At 37.2% G+C, this 19,574-nt stretch overlaps 1 protein-coding gene across 2 annotated transcripts in view; it reads left to right on the plus strand.

Moving 5' to 3' along the window:
• The first annotated feature begins 616 nt into the window (after nucleotides 1-616).
• Nucleotides 617-19,574, plus strand: part of PTS (6-pyruvoyltetrahydropterin synthase) — a 364,058-nt gene continuing 345,100 nt past the window's right edge. For both annotated transcript variants that reach the window (XM_044056291.1, XM_044056292.1), the window contains exon 1: nucleotides 617-723. The gene's annotated coding sequence lies outside the window, so the exon portion shown is untranslated. The remainder of the gene's footprint in view (nucleotides 724-19,574) is intronic.

Below are 19,574 nucleotides of genomic sequence, written 5' to 3' on the forward strand. Positions count from 1 at the left end.
ATATATATATGTGTGTGTGTGTGTGTATGTATATATACGTATGTGGAGATATATATATATATATATATATATATATATATATATATATATATACATACCTTTGAGGGAATATGCTATATTCTACCTAGTCCATTAGCACAATTTTTAAAAAATGCATTTATGTCACTGCTAGTATTATTTAGAAAGTAAGAAATATTATATTATACACTGCTTCTTTAGATGATTTCTGGATTAATGAAGACTTCCTGGTGTGACAGCGTCTTGTCAATTAGTAGGTGAATGATACTGCAAAAAGAAAAAAATCAGAAGACAAGTGAAAATGTAAATAAAGTTAACAGTAAAGCTGGACACAAAGGAGTTAACTGTTTTCCTACAATACAAAGATTCAGTGGTCTAACAGTCATTATAAAACTAGATCTTGTCTCAGCAGCGTTGAGAACCTTCCTGAGCTGCAGAAAGTTAAGGGCTACCTTACAAGGACTGCAGTGCGCAAAGAAGGTAACAGGCAGCTGTTTTAGTAACATTTTCAGCAAAATACTTGTACAATGTCGACCTTTCCAACTCAGACTTGCACTTTTACCTCTCTCCCCAAAAAGCAGGAAGCTTGAACCAAGAATTCTTTACTGAGCTTGCGCAGTGGAGTGCCTGCTGTGCCTGGAAGAGTTCTCAGCACAGATTAAGTCTCATCACATAAAACTCAGAGGAATTCTGCCTTGGTAATAGGTAAGAACAACAGATGTGACATTTTATTTTACTGAGCTTGTGTGCACTGCTTTTGTTCAGCACTTTTGAGTATTAAAAGGTAAACATTTAAAAATGTGTGATGCCTTTAATGGATTATCTACAGGGAAAGAAAAGGCAACAAAGAAAAATAAACATTAGTTCAAGGAACCTTTTGTTAGAAATCCTAAGCATTTTAGTAACTTCATACTGTTTTGTTTTTTGTTTTAACTGGATGCTGAAATGCAGCAAATATGAGTAGCAAGTGATATGGTACGTGTTTTAACAGTAATACATAACCATTGTCACTGCATTGTGATTTCATTCATAAGAGCAAATGGTTACATAAAGACAGACAGCAGGAAATTAATAAAGAAAGTCTCTCATTCATGATCTGACTTGATGTATATTATCTGTTCTTTGGATATCATAAGAGATGATGGCAGAAAGGCATTTAGAGGCTGGGTTACAGTAGGCAGTGATTTGGGAAAAGCACAATATTTTGTCATAAATCCTTATCGCTGTAGTTAGGGATAGATGTCAATAACTACCTAATTCTTGCAATCTTTTGCAATCAGCATGCAAACAATTCCTGGAATGAAGCATGTTGTTGCTTAAGCAGTTACCGTTCTATCTCATGTGCAATTTCCTTTCATTATATATGTTTAATGTGACCCCAGACACTCTTAAGAACTTATTTCTTAAAATCACTCTAGTTTGAAATTATCTGTACTTTGATAAGTATTGCAGCATTCACAGAAAAAAAGCATGTTGTTATCATTATATATGTTTAATGTGACCCCAGACACTCTTAAGAACTTATTTCTTAAAATCACTCTAGTTTGAAATTATCTGTACTTTGATAAGTATTGCAGACATTCACAGAAAAAAAAAGTATTAACAAAAAACATGAAATGTCATGTAGTATAAGTTCCCTTGGACCCTTCCTTGTGAAAATAACTCTGCATGAATTGCATGAGTTATTTCAGCACTGGAACTGATAGTGAAATTTTATGTTGGCAAGGAAGTTTTGAAGAATGTGTGGTTTCTCACGCTTTAATAATTAATTTAGTGATATCTGTGAAAATTACAGTGTTGGCCCATTAAAATCCCTACTACTGAACCACCTGGTTGACTGTCCCATAAAAATAATTCCATGTGTAAGTGGGCAAAAGCTGTGCAGACAGTCTATATTTTTTTCTTGTCTACATAAAATAAATCCTCAACTGTTAAGGAACTATAAACAATGATTGAGAAGTGATGGCCTATCAGTCTTGTTCATTCGTGCATACCTGATTTAACTACAAGTCAGTCTGACACCCAAACTCCAGGTTTTATATCCCTCTATTGGACTCCTGCATTTAAACTACAAAAGAACAGCCCATCATATAACCCCCCCCCCCACCCCAAAGTTCGGTGATGAATTAAAGGACACATCAGTCTGATTAACCATGGCTGCTATTAGTTGTGAATTTGCGGGGGGTGGGGGTCTGCATCTTATAATCAGACTGGCAAGCAATGAAATCTGTTCTTTGAACATACTGAGGTGCCCTTCTCCAATACCCTTTTCCTGAGGTGACATCCTGGCTTCTTTTTTAAATGTATTATGTTCAGTTTAGTGTGAAAATGCTTCTGGTTGTATAATAAGGGGCTAAGTGAATTAGTTCTTTTAGTTATTTTGAATTGTTAATTAAACAGTGTTATTAGCTCATTATTACAGAAGTTGGTGTAGAACATCAACAGCTATGTAAAATAATGCATACCCTACCACCCATAAGCACACCTATCAGGTTTTACACCATGTCTTGTAGCCAGCCTTCAGAGTGAGAAGATCTGCTGAAATATAGAGGACAAAAATATATGAAAATTCAAACTTCTCATCCCTCAGTGGCCATTTCTCCCCTAGTCCTTGCTGGTGTCTTGAAGGCACCATAACAGAGGTGACAGCCAGGAATCGTGGTATTCAGCCAGCAGGAATAAAGCGATTTCTGCATACTGTAACCCCCCCCCCCCCATCATCCATTTCATATGGTGGATACAATACTGCATTAGTGGCTGAAGTACTGGCCTACTCATGTGTGTGTATGAGCATGCATGTGAGTGCATTCATGTTTGTTTGACTGTGTGTGTGTAAGTATATGTGCAAGCATGTGTGAACGTGAGTGTATAAGCATACGTGTGCAAGCATGCATGTGTGTGCATATAAGTGTGTTGTGTTTGTTTGATTGAATATGTGTGTGCATTTCTATGTTTGTTTGTGTATATGCCCATATGTAATCACAAATGCAAGCATGTGAGAGCATGCATGCATGTTTATGCATCTACATATGCACACACACCTATGTGGACCAATCTGTGCACTACTTGGAAAACCAAACTGTTTTACAACCCTTTAATTACTATTTTTTTCTACCTAACTATCAAGAATTGTGAGTTGTGTAGCAGGCCAGACTATCTCTGTAGTTTTGAAAAGAGTGAGCCAAACGTTGACTGTCTCATCCACCCCCAACTGACTCTCTCCAGCTCTTGGGGTTACAAGCCAAACCCAATTCACTGGGGCTGTATTTGGGCTTGTGCCACAGAGCTGGGTATCCTTGATTTAAAAATATGTACTTGTGTCACTAAATCTTAGAGAAAATGTGTAGTAGGACAACATCCTTTTTTATTCCTTTTTTATTTGTGAACAGAGTACAACCGCTGGACTTAAGGGTAACCAGGCTGTACTGTGTGATTAAGTGATTAGCTCAGAATGGAGAACCCTGGTTAGAAAGCCAACTCAGTTATACCACCAACAACACAAGGGTAAAAAATAACAAATATTTTCATGAAAGATTTAATAAAAAATAGTTGAGAGCTTTGTCCCTAGTAACATAGGACTTCATCAAACAAACAGAACATTACTAAACTCAGCCATTTAAACAACCAAAGGTGGGAAACATTTCCCTAATTAATGAGCAATTTAAAGCAATGAGATATCAACATAAAAACACCTGTAATCAAAACAATAAATTAATAAAAAATGACTGTGGCATAGATACACCAAAAACATAAAAACAGAGTCTATTCTCAGTCTATTTTCCATAAAAATGACCATGATCTATGAAACATTACTGTATTTATTTATTTATTTATTTGCATTTGGTTACTGGGAAGGTCCACTGGGCCATAATGAGCCCATTTTCAGTGGAGGCCTGGGGAGAAATGCTCTGTTGAATGAACAAAGGTAAAAGTTAGACATTGACAAGTACATAATTAGAGTACAATAAAAGAGATACAGTAGTGTTCACAGGTCAGATGTCACAGTTCAATATAACTAAGATAAAAAGTCAGTAGCTTAACTTCTAATAACATAGTTTTAAAATTAACACTTCTGAAGTCATAAGTTAAACATAGGAGTGTATGTCTAACACATAGTATACTATACAAAAATTGCTGTAAGTTTCAAATTACTATTAATAGAAATAAAATAACTGAGACTAGACTTATCACTCACTTTGAGGCGCAACTGCTATAACAGTTCTTTGTATTCTATTCAAATACCCCAGGGCCACCTCTAATATTCCAAGGTACTTGTTCAAAAACTAAATTTTTTGTGTGTTACGCAAGCAGTCTTGTGCTTATACAAGGCCTTATTCTTGTTTTTGTTTTTAGCAACATAAAGGTGTTCATGAATGTACCTACGGAGGAGTTTTTGGGATAGTGGTATTATTATGAATTTAGTTAGGACTAACTGGAAAATACTAAGGGGTGATTCAGCAATTGTGGAGGTTGTAGGTGATGTGCCTCATTTTAATTTTAAGAAGAGTAGCCACATTAAAGAAAGAATAGAGAGAGTATCGAAACATTATTCCGTAGCCCATGGCAGTACCTAGGTAGTAGAAAGTGTGCAGCCTGTCAACAATGTGTTTATATATGTGAGGGGTGTAGATCACTGCATGTATTTTACATAGTCAGCCACTGTAGCTAGATAGCACTTGCATATAAGTTGCTGAGCATGTGCAAGATCAGTGCCATTTTGTATGGTCAGTCAGAGTGAATGCAGGCATGAATGGAGATGCACATGCGAGTGTGTTTGAAGTAATGAGTCAGTCAGTTAGCTTAAATACATGTTCAAGCATGAGGATTTTTAAACCCAGAGCCCCACCCACATAGCTCACCCATCGCCTGCCAACACAGCCCCACAGCCATTCCAGTGTCCCATTACTTGGCTATTTCTCAGACACTGTTCAAATCTGTGTTATGCTTTAGTTCTACAATGATTACAAGCAGTTGGATTTAAATTTACAACTTTTATTTCAAACACTATAGTCCAAACACTGAGACATTTACTAAACCTAAACAAAGCAATAGTCTTGCAATGAAAACAGACTTGGCATTAAAGCTTCTCTACTTTTGAAACTCACATTCAATGCATTTAAACCCACATTCAAAGAAAATGCATCTGGCCAGTGGCAGGTTATTTACCTTTGAACTGTTTAGGCTCCTTGCACACCGTTAGGGCCATGCAAAAGTTATTTGATTTACCTGATTGTATTAATTATAATATATAATTGAATTATATCCGTTGTATTAGACAGCAACACTTGTATATTTCAGTGTTTTATCTACAAATTCAGTGTGTGCTGCCGTCAAAGAATAAATTGCCTAGGTTAAATTAAAAATGGTAAGCTGGTATATTGCAATAGAAAATGGATGACAAGCTGAAAAACAGGTTCATAGTTATTAGGCATCTCATCCAAAGGAGGACATCCTGAGGACTGCAGCATACAAATGTATATGCTGTAGGAATAGAACCTCAAGCCTTTACATTAAGATGCAAGTATTCTACTTGTGGTGCTACTAACATAGCTTTAAAACTTTATACCACAATAGAGATACCATTTGCTAAACAAAATGGTTGCACATTGTAAATAGACTTGGCATGAGCAGCAGTGAACAAAACTCACAGTTCCTTGAAAATGCACTTGAAAATTCCACCTGCTAACTCTAACTTGGGCATTTCACTTTCTCTCTTACAAAGATACCACACCCCTCAAGGCTTCACCCTTAGTGCAAGAAATCTTGACAAAGCCTAAAATAAATAGGGACAAATTATAAATATGGCTCTCAGAAAATTGCAAGAGTAACAGGATTTGTGTTAGTATGCAGTCTCATTATTTAGCAACTTCAATCCTTTTTAAGAGGAATATGGGGCAAAAATCTGGACAGCTGAGGGGTATGCTACCTCCCTCATACACACACCAAATAATTCTGGTCAGACTTGAATTAGTTCTGGGAAGGTTGCTGCTTCATCTGAAGTGGGTGAAATCCTGGTAGCTAGCGATTGCAGCTCAGCAATGTGGAGCATTAAAGCATTTTTAGCAGAGCATTGTTTCATCACTACCTATTGTGTTTGCACATAAGCTGTAGTCATTTCAAACTTTTGCCTTTTATTACTACAGAGTACATTTACCCACCAGAGCTATTGTGTTTTGACTTCATTGTGGAGCTAGTTGTTGCAGGGCTTAGCTTTAAGTAAGGTAGCAATGCTTATTTACCATATACCATTAAAGCCACCCAACTACAAGTGTACTAACACACAGACACTGCTATAAGACACTGGTCTCCAATAAAATGTAATGAGCTTCTGAAAATACTGTAATCCTGTCCTTTTATTACAAATACTGTCATATGCATTTCAATACCCAAGGCTTATACATTATCTAGCTATGTAAATATTCTCTGCATGGCAACAACGAAAAGGCTTTCAATGCTAGCAATTCTTTAACAATATGCTTACTAAAGCTTACTTGCATCTTACAATGTCCGACAAGCTTACTAAAGCTTACTTGCATCTTACAATCTCCGACAAGCTTACCTGATGTTCATTAAACCATGGCTACTTAAACAGAGCAACAGGACACTGATAGCATGCAGTTCCTGAATAATAAAGCATAAATCAACAGTATAAAAATCTGATAGAAAACCAGAACATTTTGCAAAATCAAGGACAGATGAAAAGCCACGGTCATATTTGTGATCTACCTTGGATGGGGAATACTCTGCACACTTACTGCATAACTGCTTCTTGCCTTCCTTGGACACATCGAGCCACTACAATGGGGGCTGGGGTGCAATAAGTATGTCATAATTTGAAGGCTCTGACACTCCTACCTCTCAACTTCAGAGCAAGAAATCCGGACAAAGCCATACATAGAACTAGAAGTGGGACACAGGCCCAAAAATAAGGCCAATTTTAAATATTGCTCTTATTAACTTAATAGAACAGGTAAATCTTGCATTAGTACAAATTTTCTGAAGGGTATAAAATCTGAAACTCAAATGTCTGCCATTATTTTCTAACTTCAATCTTTAATGACTTGCCACTAATTTGCCAGAAACCACAATTTTATGAAAAACAGACCAAAATGTGATGCAAAATACCTGTCAAAAAGGGACACCTTTTAATATTAACAGTTAACTTGAAGCAGCTAACAAAATAAGAGCATCCACATGCATTTCTGAAATAAAGGTAATCTACAACTGATCATTACAGTTATAATTGTAAACCCTCCACATTTTCTTCCAAAATTGCCATTTTGGAGGCAACATTTTGAGCCAGAATTGGGGACAATTGAGATGTTTGGATATTCCTAATCTACAAAGTGATTCCTCTCAACCTCTTAATGCAGGAAATCTGAACAAGGCCAAATATATTGGGGAACATAGAAACACTACTAAAATTGCTCTTGTATAAACTTAGACAGTCTTGCATTAGCATGCATTTTTCTGAAGATTATGACATCTGAAACTCAATGTCTGTCATTTAATGGCTTAATTCCTAAATGATTTGCTAGAAAACCACAAATTTTGAGAAGCAAACCAAAAATAAGCAGCAAATATCTATTAATTCTGCAAAGATATGGACAACTGAGAGGTATAGTTCAACCGGGGCTGTCGAGTTTGCTACCCCCCCCTCACAAAATCATGGTCAAATGGAGCCTCCCCCCCTGCAGCCATTCCAATGTCTCATTCCTTGGTTATTTTGCCCCATTTACCATAAACACTAATGTGCATACTGCTTTACTTCATGATTTAGGATTTCATTTGAAAGTTTTATTTTGCATTTTACAGCACAAACCCTAATACACATCTGTTAAAGCAATGCAGTCTCAATGAAAATAGACTAACATTAATACTTTTCTGCCCTTGAAACTCACATGCATTGAAACAGCACCGAAACCCACTTTCAGAGAAAATACATTTTGCCAATTGCAAATATTAACTCTGGGCTGTCTTCAAAATCATAGGCCCCTCGAACATAACATACACATGCTCTTTGATACACCTTCCTGACTGTATTACATTATATTCCTTGTACAATACAGTACAGTTGTTAAAGGGCATTTTAAATTTATTGTTTTGAAAATTTTTCCAGTAAACAAAGAAACAAAAAGCATCCACCAATGACAAAATTGCCCAATTCAGAACATTTCCATCATAACGTCTACTCAAGTCCACCAGTATCAGTAAAAAATATACACAATCTTTGTAGTAAAATCCACATTGAAGAAATTTGTAACTAATAGAGGTTGCTGCTAGCAAACACTTTGTCATTATTTAATCTACAAATAAAGTGCCCGTTACCCTTGAAGAATAAATTGCCTTCGTTGCATGCAGTAAAATGAAAAGCTAGTAATACCGCAATAGAGAATGGATAGCAAACTGTTAACAGGTTCATAGTTACTAGGTATCTTTGCCAAAAGGACTGCAGCATCCACCCCCTTTACAACACAATACAGCATCAGCAATGCATTTACCTACTGCGGGAGTAGAACCCACAGCCTTCAGCATCTAAAGCAAGTACACTATCTGTTGTGCTATTAATGTAAGCAGACTAAACATAATCAGCACTAAACTTTTGCTCCCCTGCAGCTCTCAGCTCCTTGTAAAATCTACTCGATACTCAGCTGTATCTCTGAACTTTGTAGCACAAGAAATCTGGAAAAAGCTGAAATTTATTGGGGGGGGTGGGGGGGGGCAAAAGGCCAAACAACAGGGACACATTTTAAACATTGCTTGTATAATGTTTGAAAGTTGCTAGAATAAAATGCTGCATTACCACCATACATTTCACTGCCACGTCTTGAACCCAGGGGACCCGTGCAAAAGTCAAAGCAACATACCATAAATCAGTTTTGTGAAAGAGAAAGACTGAAACTTTACCATTTAGTGAATTCAGTTCTCACCATAGCACAGCTGTCAACCTCTTAGCACAAAAGACCTGAACAAAGCCAATAATGGGTGACTACAACCACCAAACATTCAGTGAATTCAGTTCTCACCATAGCTCTCAACCTCTTAGCAAATAACACCCGGACAAAGCCAGTAATGAGAGAATATAGCCCCCAAACATTTTCAGTGAAATCAGTTCTTACCATAGCTCTCAACATTATCAAAATACCTGGATGAAGCCAATAAATACCTGGATGAAGCCAATAAATACCTGAACAAAGTCAACACTGGGTGAATACAGCCCCCAAACATATTCAGTGAATTCAATTCTTACCATAACTCTCAACCCTAGCACAAAACCTGGATGAAGCCAATAATGGGGGGAATACGGTCCCAAACACAGGGATACATTTCAAATATCCATCTTGTACACTTAGAAAATTGCTAGAATAAAAGCTTGCTTTTGTTACCATACACTTTCTGAAGAAAAGAAGTCCAATATTTACATTTATTAACCAGGAAAGTCTGACTTTGAAAAAAAAAAAAAAAGCTAATTTTTTTAGCAGAGGCCCAGGGAGAAACACTCCAGGCAGCCAAGAATATCAGGCAACAAGGACACAAATGCAGAAACCACAGATTTTATGAGGAACAGAAAAGGTATGAGGGAAAATCCTACAATATTTTTACAAATGGTGGTGGGTAGGGAATTCAGGCTCTTGCCACTTGGGCCCAAGGTACAGGGTTCAAGCCTTATTCTCTACCCACCACCATGTACACCTGGGGCATTTCACACACACACACACACACACACACACACACACACACACACACACACACACACACACACACTGAACGGGTCCCATCTTCCGTTCCTGAATACTCTCCATCTTCCGTTCCTGCATACTCCATCTGACTCCCCATCTTCCATTCCTGAATACTCCGTCTGAGTTCCGTTCCCGCTCGAATACCCTGTCTAAGTTCCCGCTTTCACATAGTGATGATGTCAGCCCATCTAAGTTCCCGTGATGATGTCAGCACGCCTACCCGCGATCTTCTTAAAGAAGTACGCACAAAAGAAAAACTTTGTTTGAAATGCTGTATTCAGCCGATTGCCGATTCCAGGGGGGTGCAAGTGCACCCCCTTGCACCTGCCTGCGGGCGCCCTTGTGTTCAAGTTATAGCTTTTGATATGTTTATGTACAGTAAACAACTTGAACTCATCAAATTGCCTCAGTGTCTCATCTGAATACACAGGACAAGTGACATGGTGTCAGAAAGGGATACGAAATGAAGAAGCTCGCAAACCATGAGTCACAAAGTTAGAAGTGGAGGAATATATATATATAGGAGTGAACTCGCAAACAGGTCAGCAGTTATTCAAAGACACTTAAACTCATTTAAATGATTTTTCAGTCACCACGTATTTGGCAAAGCATTCAAATCGTTCAAAATAATTACCGAGATAAACGAAATGTCCGAAATTGTGACATACTGATAAAAATATTCTAAATAAATACAAAAGTATTTAAAATAATTTCCGAAGTGTTAAAATGTATGAAAAGGCTATAATGACAACATTTTTCGCAATGTATTACTTTTTCGCATTAACTAAAACTTTTCATAGTACCTGGAGTGTCCAGACTGTTTCTAGTGTTTGCAGTGTTAAAGTGAAGCCTTTTCAGATAGATTGTTGTGCTTTGAGCATATTTACAAGTACCTGGTCTATGCTTATATTTAAACAAATTTTGTTGTTATGGCAGAGGGATCATGCAGACCTGAACCGCTGGTTTTTGTTAATAATATTGCTGAGAACTGGTGAGTGTTTGAGAATATGACGTCTTCATACAAGCTGCATTTTCTGATAAAGACATACATACAAGAGAATTCATACTTCTTAATTTAGGTGACTTGAAAGTCATTGAGAGGGAATGTTCATTTGTGTATGCACCTGCTGTGTATGCAGGGGAGGGGAGAAATCCCCATTTTGTGATGCAGGCTAAAATGGGGGAAGACTCTGAGTGCTTAAAATGTAAATTTAGAGAATTGTGTAACCCTCAAACAAATATTACAATGGAAAGGCACATGTTTTATACAAGAAAGCAAAAGCCTTGTGAAACTATAGCAGCATATATAATCGATTTAAGAAATAAAGCAAAAACATCCAGATATGGTGATCTGAGACATGAGTTGATAAAAGACAGGCTTTGTGTGTGGTATTAATAATGATGCAGTGAGAAATATCTTGCTTCGAAACAGTGATTTAATGTTGAACAAAGCCGTAGAGATTCATTAAATATATCAGCTTACAGAAAAACATACAAATATGCTAATGAATGAGAAAAACATGCATGCAGTGTCTGCTATTGTGATTGTTGATAGTGAACAACACAAAGCTAAGATGAAAAAGAAATATAAACTGAATGGGGCCACAACACCCAACCTCATTGCTTACTCATAATTGTGGAGGCAGTCACGAACCTAAACAAGAAAAGTACTTAGCTTTTGGTCAGCAGTGTCATAAATGTAAGAAGTGGAATCACTTCAAAAGGCTTTGCAGGTCTAAAGTTGCATATACTTTTATTAAAAGAGAACATTCAAAGAAGCAAGTAGATGAGAGAGCTGTGAGCAAACGTTCTATGTTTTGATGGTGTCTCTGTCATTGATGAAACAGTTAACACAGTAGATTATCAATTGGCAGTAAAAAGTGAAATATTTTGTACTCTTTGGATTAATGGGAAACCTGTAGAGCTTAAATTATATAATGGATCCAAGTGCAATGTTATATCAGCACAAATGTTTACTAAACTAAGAGCTGGTGAGAAACCCGATTCAGCAAAATATGCAAAACTAGTTGCTTATGGTGGTGAAGAGATTCAAACTGATGGCGCAATAGTTTTTGCATGCTATTCTGCTGGGAACGGCTATGACTTGCAGTTTTATATAGTTAAAAGACACATTCAGCCATTGTTAAGCCTCAAAGACAGTTTGAGAATGGGACTGATTTCATTTAATAAAGAAGTCCACCATGTAAGACTGAACAACCATGATGGTCTCACACAGAACATTTTTAGTGAATATGCTGATATTTTCACAGACAAGTTTAGCAAACTTCCAGTCACATATTCCATAAGGTTAAACCATGAAGTAAGCCTCGTTGCCAGACCAGCAAGGAAGATTCCAGTCGCAATCCAGAGTGGAGTAAGGACGGAGCTAGACAAAATGTTGAATTTGGGTGTAATTACTCCAGTAAAAGAATCAAATGAATGGATATCCTCCATGGTCATAACTCATAAGAAAAGCTCAGATGATATTCGAATGTGTATTGATCTGAGAGACTAAAACAAAGCACTTAAGCATCCTCACCACCTGAAGTGCACAGTAGAAGAAGTAGCCTCTGTCCTGCCCAGTGCCACCGTTTTTTCTGTTTAGATGCAAAAATTTCCTTTTGTCAAATTTCGCTGGATCACAGATCTTCATTGTTAGCCACTTTCAGTACACCATTTGGAAGATGCAGATTCTTCAGAATGCCATTTGGGATAAATTCTGCCAGTGAAGTATTTCAACATGCAATGGAGTAAATTTTCTCTGGTTATACACATGTTGTTATAGTAGATGACATTATTGTAGGGGCAATGGCGAACTCAAACATGATAGAAACATCAAGAAAGTTCTAGACGCTGCACGTGAAGTGAATCTTAAACTGAATCCTCAGAAATGCAAATTCAAATTGAAAGTAGTTAGTTATATGGGTCATTTGTTTACCAGTTCTGGCTTACAACTAGATCTGGCTAAGCAAGAAGCAATTCTTGAGATGCTAGTTCCAGAAAATTTGTCATCTTTACTACATTTTTTTGGTATGGCTCACCCCAGACCTAAGTGAGCTTTCAGCACCCTTACGTGAGTTGATATGCAAAAATGTAAACTGGTCCTGGTTGGAACAACACCAAAGAGCATTTGATATTCTGAAACAGGAAACTGCCAGTCCACCCACATGTAGATATTATGATGTTCACAAACCTGTAATTCTTTCTTATGATGCTTTAAAGTACAGCATTAATGCAGCATGTCTTCAAGAAGGCATACCAATAGTCTATGCTTCAAGAACTTTAACCCAAACTGAAATTCAGTATGCACAAATAGAAAAAAGAGCTTCTGGCAGTAGTGTTCGCATGTTCAAAGTTCAATGATTATATTCATGGCAAACCTATCCAAATAGAGACTGATCACCAACCTCTGATGACAGTTCTGAAAAAGCCAATACATACAACCCCAGCATGCCTGCAATGCATGATGTTAAAATTGCAAAAGTACAATTTCGATATTGTCTATACAAAAGGCAAATATCTCTACCTTGCTGATACTTTGTCAAGAGCACCCAGACAAACAACAGAACAGCATGACAATGACAAAGCAGACTTTAACATGTTAAAAACAAAAACAAGAATAGTGCCTTGTATAAGCACAAGACTGCTTGCGTAACACACAAAAAAATATATTTTTTGTTTTCAAACAAGTAACTCAGAATATTAGAGATGGCTCTGGGGTATTTGGATAGAATACAAAGAACTGTGATGGCAGTTGCTCCTCATTGCAAGTGATAAGCCTGGTCTCAATGGTTGTATTTCTGTTACTAGTGCTTTGAAACATAGAGCAATTATTGTATATGCTTCGTAGAACATGGTCATTTGTATAGAAAATAGACTCGTTTTTATAGAGAATAGATTTTGTTGATTATGTTTTTGGTTTATCTATGCCAGTCATTTTTTATCCATATATTGTTTTGATTGTTGATGTTTAAGATTTTTTTTTTATTGACATCTCATTGTTTTATTTATATAATACATGGCTGTCCTTTAAATTACAACTGCTCATTAATTAGGGAAGTCTTTCCCACCTTTGTTTAAGTGTTTGAGTTTTCTAATGTTCTGTTTGTTCTCATGAAGTCTCATACTACTAGGGACAAAAGCACTCAACTATTTTTTATTATGTCTTTCATTAAAATATGTATTATCTTTTACTCCTGTGTGGTTGGTAGTGTACCAGAGCTGACTTGTTAACCAGGGTTTTCTGTTTTTGTGGTTTTATTTCTTCTGGTATTTATACACTATGGCCAGCCCTGGGTTGTTTTCCAAGCCTATTGAGGGGAGTGATTGCATTTCCACGGATCGAGAAGTTTTAGACTGCGATGTTTCTTCTACATGTAAAACCATGGGTGATTTAACACAGTTGATTAATTTGTTGGCTCAAAGCTTGGATTCCTTTTCCCATGATAGGCAGAAGCTAGTGACATTCTTGTTCATTGCAGTGTAAAGGCTCTTCAGTATTATGACTACTTGGAGCTTCCATACTGATTGGGAAGTGACGCCAGAGGTTATAACAGGACAGGGAACACGAGACATGCCTCCCCTGCAATTAATGTTAAAGGAGATCATACAGCTGCTTGTCTTCATGTTTCTAAGTCAGCTTCCTATGTTATTGAAGGAGCAGATGATCCAGAAGCAGGGTGTACTGTCAGTGGATGTTTTACAGCTACTGTTCATGATTGTGATCGCACTGGCTGTGTATTTAACTTTGAAAACTGATTACAGGTCATTCCCATTACTCTTTCTACTTTGCAGCCTGCCAAAGGTTGTGGTTTGACTTTTGAGGCTCTTTTAAAGGTTTTCCAGCAGAAATTGGTGAAATTTAAAACCCTACAGGTGGATAATTTATTTTTGAAAGAACTGTTAGGAGAGTAGTGAGAGGGCTGAGATTGTGGAAATTCCCAAGTGGGATGAACAAACAATTTTTAAGGACTTGATTGATATTTTTCATAACTGTGGTTTGAAAATTATTGAAGTTATGATCAAAGATAATTACTTGTTTTTGGAGTCTATAGCTCAAGAATTATATGAAATTGATTCTTTGCTCAAGAAGGACTCACTATTTGATGTTTGGTATGATGAATATTTACAGGTTTTTAAGTATGTAGATTGGGTTGTGGCTGAGACCATGGCTAGAAAAGCTAGAAAGAAGCGTAGAGATGAAAATTAATATTTGAATGGGACTGCTTATACTTTGTCTAAATTTTATCAGGAGAACAATTAGACTGGTGAGGATTCTGGACCTGAGGGTAATAATAGGAATTCTTACACAGGATCTGGTCCCAGTGGCCTACCATCATTGAATGAGTAGAAGAGGCAGGGGGCGGAAGAAACATTAAAAATGGTTCCCTGGGTCTCTGACTTCTCCTTTTCTACTTATTATTGTTCCAGACAGGTATTATGAGAAAATAATATAGTACAACTGTCCCAAGGATTTAAAATATTCAATTACAACACCCTTCAGACTGATGAAAGATTTTTCAATCTAAGAAGGGTTTTACCTTTGTGCCTTCTCCTTGGCTTGATGTAGGTGAATGTATTTTACATTTCAAACTCTTCATTAGGAAATTGAATTTGGGATTACATTTTTCTAAATCTAAGGAGTGTGATTCTATCAGCAGTGCCCACTTGCACAGGAAGAGTATTTTTAACCCTCCTCTACACACTATACATCTTTTTCAAGCTATATTTATTAGGGATTTACATTGGTGGCATGCTACTAAACATCATAAACACAAAACCAATTTATGTCATTTATTTATTATTTATTTATTTATTTATTTTACATTTGTTTACCGGGCTAGTCTAACTGGATACATGTCCATTTTCAGTAGAGGCCCGGGGAGAAAAGCTCCTAGGTAAATACAGCTAAATTAACAAATTTCTGAGAGTTAAGCATATAAACAAAATCAATACAAAAAATACAAGCAAAAACAGACTGATTTACAGGATAAATTCTAACAATTCAAAGTAATTGTCAGTATAGAATTCACTCTTAACAGTAGATGCAGTTCATATGGCAGAACCAAAAAACATTTTTTTTTTTCTGAAGGAAAAGAAGGGGAAGATCAGAGTTTAGGGTGACTATAGAGCTAGTCAGGTTTGGAACAGTAACATAGCCAGTGAGATTTGAGATATACTTTCAGATTGTTTTTGAAAATGGATAGTGAGGGAAGTGTAGAAATGTCATTTGGTAGAAGATTCCAGGCTTTCCTACTGTATTAGAAAAAGAGAGTCACCGGCCTTGTTGTTTGTTTTGGTAGAACTAGCTAAGAGTTTATGTGAAGACCTAAGGGAATCTAGGTTCTTGTAGGGAGTGATTAGTGTGGATAGAGCTGGTGTTTTGGATGGTGTGTAAAGGGTTTTGTGAGCTATAGTTAGTTGATTGAATTTGATTAGGTTCTGTAGTTCAAGCCAGCCTAGCTGTTTTAAATTGAGGCAATGATGGGTTCAAATGGGTTTCCTGTGGCAAATCTGGCGATGTTATTATAGGACCTTTCCAGTTTGCTGAGGTTGTGTTTAGATAGTTTAGTAAAGATGGGTGAGGCATATAGAAGAGGAGATATTAGATGTGTGTGTGCTATTATTGCGAGCAGAGGGTAGGAGAAAAGATTTAATCTGATACAGGGAGCCCAATTTTTTATTAACTGATTTTATAGTATTGTTTATATGTATATCAAGTTTAGTTTATTGTCGATGGTGACTCCTAGTAGTTTAGTGGTAGCTTCAGGGGATATAATAGTCTTGTTGATAGAAGTGACTGTGAAATCCAATGGGGGGTATTTGCTGGTGGGAGAGAATAGAAGGAGTTTAGTCTTTTGGGGTTTAAGAGAAGGCATCTGTGAGTAAACCATTTCTCTACTGTGTTGAAGACTTGTTGGGTAAGGTATAGGAGGTCTGAAGAGGATGAGGCTGAGCATATAAGTGTAGAATCATCTGCATATTGTATACATGAGGCTTGAGGGATGGCTAGGTGGAGGTCATTGATGAAAATGGAAAAGAGTAGAGGTCCAAGGATGGATCCTTGGGGGACACCGAGGTTGACTGGTAAGTGGGTAGAGAGGGACTTGTGCCATAGTACTGCCTGCTGTCTATTGTCAAGGTAGGACTGGAACCACTGTATGGAGGATGTGTCAAGTGATAGGGATTTTATTATGGTAATAAGAATTTGGTGATTCACCATGTCAAAGGCTTTAGATAAGTCAATGAATAGGGCAGAAGAGAGTTTGTTTAGACTACGGTGTTTGTTGATAGTATCTGTGAAGGAGAGAAGGGCAGTGGAGGTACTATGTGAAGGTCTAAAACCATGCTGGCAGTTAGCTAGAAGGTTATTTTGTGTTAAGTGTTGAAGCAGTTGTTTGTGGATGTATTTTTCCATAATCTTAGCTAGAGGTGAGAGGAGGGCAATAGGTCGATAATTGGAAAGCTCGGTAGATTGGCCACCTTTGTGGAGGGGGATAATATGGGAGATTTTCCATATAGAAGGGATATAGCTTTCAGTAATGGTTCTGTTGATCAGGATTGATATTGGGAGGGCAATGGCTTTAGCAGCTAGTTGCAGAAATTCTGCAGGTAGTTGGTCTGCTGAGGGAGCATGGTTTCAATTTCTGAAGGAGGGTAAGCACATATGATGTAGGGACGGGGTGAAGTTGAAAGGAGGGAGAACAGTTTGTTTTTTTAGTAGGTAAAGTGAAGTTCTGAGGTGAGAGCTGGCTAGCTAGTGTTTGTATAGTGTTAGTGAAGAATGTGTTAAAATCATTAGCTATATTTATTGAAGTTTTGTGTTCAGTATTTTGAGGGCTAGGAGTGGTTGATTTTCCTGGGTGGAGTAGTTGATTGATGCTGGACCAGACCTTTTGTGGTTTGGAGTGATTCACTTGTTGGGATAGTAGGTAGTAGTTTTTTTTATCTAATATTACAGCTTTTTTGGTTTGGTTTCTTAGTTGTTTGAAGGTTTGTTGGTGGATGGGACTTTGAGTCTTTTTCCATATTATCCATTGTTTGTTTCTATCTTTGATTTTTTGTTTGGTTTCTTTAGAGAGCCATGGTGCATGTTTGGTTTTTGTTCTAATTTGTCTGGTTGGGGTATGGTGGTTCAGGATGGTAAGGAAGTTGGTGTTAAAGTAAGTAACGGCTTCATCTAAGGATAAAGTTTGTAGTGGTGACCAGTTACATGCTTTTAGTTCCATCTGGAATAGTTCAGAGTTAAAGTTCTTTTGGATCTGATGCTTATTGTGGATGTGGGAGAGGGACAGCTAGTTTTATGTCTGATTATATAGGTAAGGAGTGGTCACTTAAATCATCTGGGAGAGTTCCTGATTCATAAGTATGGGAAGACGGTTAATCAGAATCCAGTCTAAAAGGCTAGATTTCTTATTGGATTTATTTGTCCTGGTAGGGGAGGTGATAGTTTGGGAATACCCATATAGGTTTATGTGGTTGGAAGGAGGTTACTGCAGAAGGAGGTCCAGTCTATATTTGTATCACCTAGGATTATTGTTTCTTGAGGTAGGTTTTGGGATAGCCAGGAGAGAATAGATTCCATAGTTGCTATGTTGTTACCAGGGGGTATGTACAGACAGATGATATAGATAGATTTGGAATTGTTAATAAGGAGTTTAGAGATAAGAATCTCTGCACTGGAGTCTAGAGGTAGTTCGAGGTCATAGGTGGTTACATGTAGGTGAGGTTTATATAGGATAGCAACTCCTCCACCTCTTTTGGAAGTTCGGTCAAGTCTTAGGATATTATATCCCGTGGGATGATCTGATTGTCTTTGGTTGTAGGTTTTAACCAAGTTTCTGTTAAGCATAGAATATCAAAGGAGTAGATTTCAGTCAGGGCTTGTAATTGGGTAATTTTATTGTTTATGCTGCGTATATTAAGATGAGCAATAGTAAGGGAGTTAGATTGTTTGGAAAATATATGGGTAGGATACTTTTTGGAGTTGAGGGATGAAGAAGGAGAAGTTAAAGGCCCTGGGTTAGGGTGGATGTCGCCATCTTTTAAAGAGAGTAGTATGTTTAGAAAGTAATGGTAGTGGATTCTACTGTAATGAAATAGACATTTCCTGGGATTGAGGTTATTATATTTTGTGTGTTGTGTTCGATGAAATTTAGGAAGTATGTATTTAGAAGAGAATGTGATATTAGCATGTGTAAGTTGTGGGTGTGAGTTTAGTGTGATCGTTTCTGTTTTGGGATAATACAGCAGTGGGTCAAGTGGGTTTTCAAGGAAGGTGAGTAGATGAGTGAGCATTAAGGAAGGTAGTAGTAATAGTATAAGTAATAGTGAGATAAAGGGTGGGATGTTTTGATTCATCATTGTAAGAGTATTAGTTGGTAATAAGAAGGTGGAACTTTAAGTATGGTCTTTTATTGAAAACCCATGTATTCCAACAGTTTTTTACACTTTGACAGTTGTCACCCCCCCCCCACAGGCGAAAATGCAGTCTAGTTAAGTGCAAATGGTCTGGTTAGCTAGATTGATTTTGGACAATGCTGATTTGTGTATTGAAATGGAGAATTTAAAGTCTATGTTCCATGAAACAGGCTACATTAATTATTTATTAGAAGATGTCCATCAAGAAATTTTGAGTGGAAGATGTTGCAAATTTCTTCCTATGTTGGGTATTGGGTGCATAACAATCTTAAAGGGACCATTAGTGGCATTACTGGAAAGAGAGAAGGGAGATATTTTTCTAGGAATATGGTTTTTAGGTATTTCCAGGATAGTGATTTTATGAATTTAGTTAAGACTAACTGGCAAATAGTGGGG

Source organism: Protopterus annectens, chromosome 14.part0, assembly GCF_019279795.1.
Source record: "Protopterus annectens isolate FY-2018-M chromosome 14.part0, PAN1.0, whole genome shotgun sequence".
Classification (NCBI taxonomy): domain Eukaryota; kingdom Metazoa; phylum Chordata; order Ceratodontiformes; family Protopteridae; genus Protopterus; species Protopterus annectens.